The following is a 6,000-nucleotide window of genomic DNA, read 5'->3' on the forward strand; positions in this document are numbered from 1 at the left end:
GGTGGCAGGTGGTCGGCGTGAAAGGAAATGCTCCATCGCAGCGAGGCCCTGGACGTGCGGAATATTTGTGTATAAGGACATGGCATCAATGGTTACAAGGATGGTTTCTGGAGGTAACAGATTCGGTAAGGATTCCAGGCGTTCAAGGAAGTGGCTGGTGTCTTTGATGAAGGATGGGAGACTGCATGTAATGGGTTGAAGGTGTTGATCTACGTAGGCAGAGATACGTTCTGTGGGGGCTTGGTAACCAGCTACAATGGGGCGGCCGGGATGATTGGGTTTGTGGATTTTAGGAAGAAGGTAGAAGCTAGGGGTGCGGGGTGTCGGTGGGGTCAGGAGGTTGATGGTGTCAGGTGAAAGGTTTTGCAGGGGGCCTAAGGTTCTGAGGATTCCTTGAAGCTCCGCCTGGACATCGGGGATGGGGTTACCTTGGCAAACTTTGTATGTGGTGTTGTCTGAAAGCTGACGCAGTCCCTCAGCCACATACTCCCGGCGATCAAGTACCACGGTCGTGGAACCCTTGCCCGCCGGAAGAATGACGATGGATCGGTCAGCCTTCAGATCACGGATAGCCTGGGCTTCAGCAGTGGTGATGTTGGGTGTAGGATTAAGGTTTTTTAAGAAGGATTGAGATGCAAGGCTGGAAGTCAGGAATTCCTGGAAGGTTTGGAGAGGGTGATTTTGAGGAAGAGGAGGTGGGTCCCGCTGTGACGGAGGACGGAACTGTTCCAGGCAGGGTTCAATTTGGATGGTGTCTTGGGTAGTCGGATCATTAGGAGTAGGATTAGGATCATTTTTCTTCGTGGCAAAGTGATACTTCCAGCAGAGAGTACGAGTGTAGGACAGTAAATCTTTGACGAGGGCTGTCTGGTTGAATCTGGGAGTGGGGCTGAAGGTGAGGCCTTTGGATAGGACAGAGGTTTCGGATTGGGAGAGAGGTTTGGAGGAAAGGTTAACTACTGAATTAGGGTGTTGTGGTTCCAGATTGTGTTGATCGGAATTTTGAGGTCTTGGAGGGAGTGGAGCTGGAAGTGGGAGATTGAGTAGATGGGAAAGACTGGGTTTGTGTGAAATGAGAGGAGGTTGAGGTTTGCTGGAAAGGTTGTGAAGGGTGAGTGAGTTGCCTTTCCGGAGGTGGGAAACCAGGAGATTGGATAGTTTTTTGAGGTGGAGGGTGGCATGCTGTTCTACAAAAAACTATCCAATCTCCTGGTTTCCCACCTCCGGCAAGGCAACTCACTCACCCTTCACAACCTTTCCAGCAAACCTCAACCTCCTCTCATTGCACACAAACCCAGTCTTTCCCATCTACTCAATCTCCCACTTCCAGCTCCACTCCCTCCAAGACCTCAAAATTCCGATCAACACAATCTGGAACCACAACACCCTAATTCAGTAGTTAACCTTTCCTCCAAACCTCTCTCCCAATCCGAAACCTCTGTCCTATCCAAAGGCCTCACCTTCAGCCCCACTCCCAGATTCAACCAGACAGCCCTCGTCAAAGATTTACTGTCCTACACTCGTACTCTCTGCTGGAAGTATCACTTTGCCACGAAGAAAAATGATCCTAATCCTACTCCTAATGATCTGACTACCCAAGACACCATCCAAATTGAACCCTGCCTGGAACAGTTCCGTCCTCCGTCACAGCGGGACCCACCTCCTCTTCCTCAAAATCACCCTCTCCAAACCTTCCAGGAATTCCTGACTTCCAGCCTTGCATCTCAATCCTTCTTAAAAAACCTTAATCCTACACCCAACATCACCACTGCTGAAGCCCAGGCTATCCGTGATCTGAAGGCTGACCGATCCATCGTCATTCTTCCGGCGGGCAAGGGTTCCACGACCGTGGTACTTGATCGCCGGGAGTATGTGGCTGAGGGACTGCGTCAGCTTTCAGACAACACCACATACAAAGTTTACCAAGGTAACCCCATCCCCGATGTCCAGGCAGAGCTTCAAGGAATCCTCAGAACCTTAGGCCCCCTGCAAAACCTTTCACCTGACTCCATCAACCTCCTGACCCCACCGACACCCCGCACCCCTAGCTTCTACCTTCTTCCTAAAATCCACAAACCCAATCATCCCGGCCGCCCCATTGTAGCTGGTTACCAAGCCCCCACAGAACGTATCTCTGCCTACGTAGATCAACACCTTCAACCCATTACATGCAGTCTCCCATCCTTCATCAAAGACACCAACCACTTCCTTGAACGCCTGGAATCCTTACCAAATCTGTTACCCCCGGAAACCATCCTTGTAACCATTGATGCCATGTCCTTATACACAAATATTCCGCACGTCCAGGGCCTCGCTGCGATGGAGCATTTCCTTTCACGCCGACCACCTGCCACCCTACCTAAAACCTCTTTCCTCATTACCTTAGCCAGCTTCATCCTGACCCACAACTTCTTCACTTTTGAAGGCCAGACATACCAACAATTAAAGGGAACAGCCATGGGTACCAGGATGGCCCCCTCGTACGCCAACCTATTCATGGGTCGCTTAGAGGAAGCCTTCTTGGTTACCCAAGTCTGCCAACCCAAAGTTTGGTACAGATTTATTGATGACATCTTCATGATCTGGACTCACAGTGAAGAAGAACTCCAGAATTTCCTCTCCAACCTCAACTCCTTTGGTTCCATCAGATTCACCTGGTCCTACTCCAAATCCCATGCCACTTTCCTTGACGTTGACCTCCACCTGTCCAATGGCCAACTTCACACGTCCGTCCACATCAAACCCACCAACAAGCAACAGTACCTCCATTATGACAGCTGCCACCCATTCCACATCAAACGGTCCCTTCCCTACAGCCTAGGTCTTCGTGGCAAACGAATCTGCTCCAGTCCGGAATCCCTAAATCATTACACCAACAACCTGACAACAGCTTTCGCATCCCGCAACTACCCTCCCGACCTGGTACAGAAGCAAATAACCAGAGCCATTTCCTCATCCCCTCAAACCCAGAATCCCCCACAGAAGAACCACAAAAGTGCCCCACTTGTGACAGGATACTTTCCCGGACTGGACCAGACTCTGAATGTGGCTCTCCAGCAGGGATACGACTTCCTCAAATCCTGCCCTGAAATGAGATCCATCCTTCATGAAATCCTCCCCACTCCGCCAAGAGTGTCTTTCCGCCGCCCACCTAACCTTCGTAACCTGTTAGTTCATCCCTATGAAATCCCCAAACCACCTTCCCTACCCTCTGGCTCCTATCCTTGTAACCGCCCCCGATGCAAAACCTGTCCCATGCACCCTCACACCACCACCTACTCCAGTCCTGTAACCCGGAAGGTGTACACGATCAAAGGCAGAGCCACGTGTGAAAGCACCCACGTGATTTACCAACTGACCTGCCTACACTGTGATGCATTCTATGTGGGAATGACCAGCAACAAACTGTCCATTCGCATGAATGGACACAGGCAGACAGTGTTTGTTGGTAATGAGGATCACCCTGTGGCTAAACATGCCTTGGTGCACAGCCAGCACATCTTGGCACAGTGTTACACCGTCCGGGTTATCTGGCTACTTCCCACCAACACCAACCTATCCGAACTCCGGAGATGGGAACTTACCCTTCAGTATATCCTCTCTTCTCGTCATCCGCCAGGCCTCAATCTCCGCTAATTTCAAGTTGCCGCCACTCATACCTCACCTGTCTTTCAACAACTTCTTTGCCTCTACACTTCTACCTCGACTGACATCTCTGCCCAAACTCTTTGTCTTTTAAATATGTCTGCTTGTGTCTGTATGTGTGGATGGATATGTGCATGAGTGCGAGTGTATACCTGTCCTTTTTTCCCCCTAAGGTAAGTCTTTCCGCTCCCGGGATTGGAATGACTCCTTACCCTCTCCCTTAAAACCCACTTCCTTTCGTCTTCCCCTCTCCTTCCCTCTTTCCTGATGAGGCAACAGTTTGTTGCGAAAGCTTGAATTTTGTGTGTATGTTTGTGTTTCTTTGTGTGTCTATCGACCTGCCAGCGCTTTCGTTCGTTAAGTCACCTCATCTTTGTTTTTTTTATATATATATATATATATATATATATATATAAAGAGCTTTGCTGCATAAATGGCTAGTATGTAGCCTTGATTTTACAGAGAAAAATGTGTCTCACTTGCGAAACTACAGACACATTCTGTGCCATGGTGAGTTGTTGCTGATATAACCAGGAGGGTAATGTAGCAAGCTCATAACTGGTTCACAGCAAACAGCTTAATTTTACAAATATTCACATTACAGAGTTCCAAACAGATAACTTGCAGTTGTAAGAAGTATAGATATGAATGGGTACACACCAGATGAGACACCTTGCCTCCAGATCGATAACAAGTCATAGTGACACAATCATGAAGATAAGTTAACAAGATGCTCCATTCTGCCTGCTTTGTACTTAGAAACTTCTTTCTTTGCATTCATTGGCAGATAGGATTGCCAGCAGACTTTTAGTCATCAGTACCTTGGTGCAATGCAGCTAAGATGAACAAGTATTTATTCTACAGAAGAGTGCAACATGAACATTTTGTAGATGGCTCTTTTGGTGTCTAATGATTCACACACTTACATGCCAATACATATACTCTGTAGTGGTACTGGTGGCTAACAACAACAACAACAACAACAACAACAACAACAGTGAGTTTAGGATGAACAGTGTATTTCACAGCCATAATACTGGATGAAAAAATAATTTCCTTATACTGTATGAATCACAGTCTTATAACAAGTTGCTGGTATGCATCAGAATACTGGGATCCAGGTATGTAAATTTTGCTTATCTCTAATGTTCCTATTACACATTCCTTGACGTTGCCAATACAGAAAGAGCTTATTTTGGTCTATTTCAGTTGTTGTTGTTGTGGTCTTCAGTCCTGAGACTGGTTTGATGCAGCTCTCCATGCTACTCTATCCTGTGCAAGCTTCTTCATCTCCCAGTACCTACTGCAACCTACATCCTTCTGAATCTGCTTAGTGTATTCATCTCTTGGTCTCCCTCTACGATTTTTACCCTCCACGGTACCCTCCAATGCTAAATTTGTGATCCCTTGATGCCTCAAAACATGTCCTACAAACCGATCCCTTCTTCTAGTCAAGTTGTGCCACAAACTTCTCTTCGCCCCAATCCTATTCAATACCGCCTCATTAGTTACGTGATCTACCCACCTTATCTTCAGCATTCTTCTGTAGCACCACATTTCGAAAGCTTCTATTCTCTTCTTGTCCAAACTAGTTATCGTCCATGTTTCACTCCCATACATGGCTACACTCCATACAAATACTTCCAGAAACGACTTTCTGACACTTAAATCTATACTCGATGTTAACAAATTTCTCTTCTTGAGAAACGATTTCCTTGCCATTGCCAGTCTACATTTTATATCCTCTCTACTTCAACCATCATCAGTTATTTTACTCCGTAAATAGCAAAACTCCTTTACTACTTTAAGTGTCTGATTTCCTAATCTAATTCCCTCAGCATCACCCGACTTAATTTGACTACATTCCATTATCCTCGTTTTGCTTTTGTTGATGTTCATCTTATATCCTCCTTTCAAGACACTGTCCATTCCGTTCAACTGCTCTTCCAAGTCCTTTGCTGTCTCTGACAGAATTACAATGTCATCGGCGAACCTCAAAGTTTTTACTTCTTGTCCATGAATTTGAATACCTACTCCGAATTTTTCTTTTGTTTCCTTTACTGCTTGCTCAATATACAGATTGAATAACATCAGGGAGAGGCTACAACCCTGTCTCACTCCTTTCCCAACCACTGCTTCCCTTTCATGCCCCTCGACTCTTATAACTGCCATCTGGTTTCTGTACAAATTGTAAATAGCCTTTCGCTCCCTGTATTTTACCCCTGCCACCTTCAGAATTTGAAAGAGAGTATTCCAGTTAACATTGTCAAAAGCTTTCTCTAAGTCTACAAATGCTAGAAACGTAGGTTTGCCTTTTCTTAATCTTTCTTCTAAGATAAGTCGTAAGGTCAGTAT

The sequence above is a fragment of the Schistocerca serialis genome, chromosome 1, assembly GCF_023864345.2.
Source record: "Schistocerca serialis cubense isolate TAMUIC-IGC-003099 chromosome 1, iqSchSeri2.2, whole genome shotgun sequence".
In the NCBI taxonomy this organism is placed as follows: Eukaryota; Metazoa; Arthropoda; class Insecta; order Orthoptera; family Acrididae; genus Schistocerca; species Schistocerca serialis.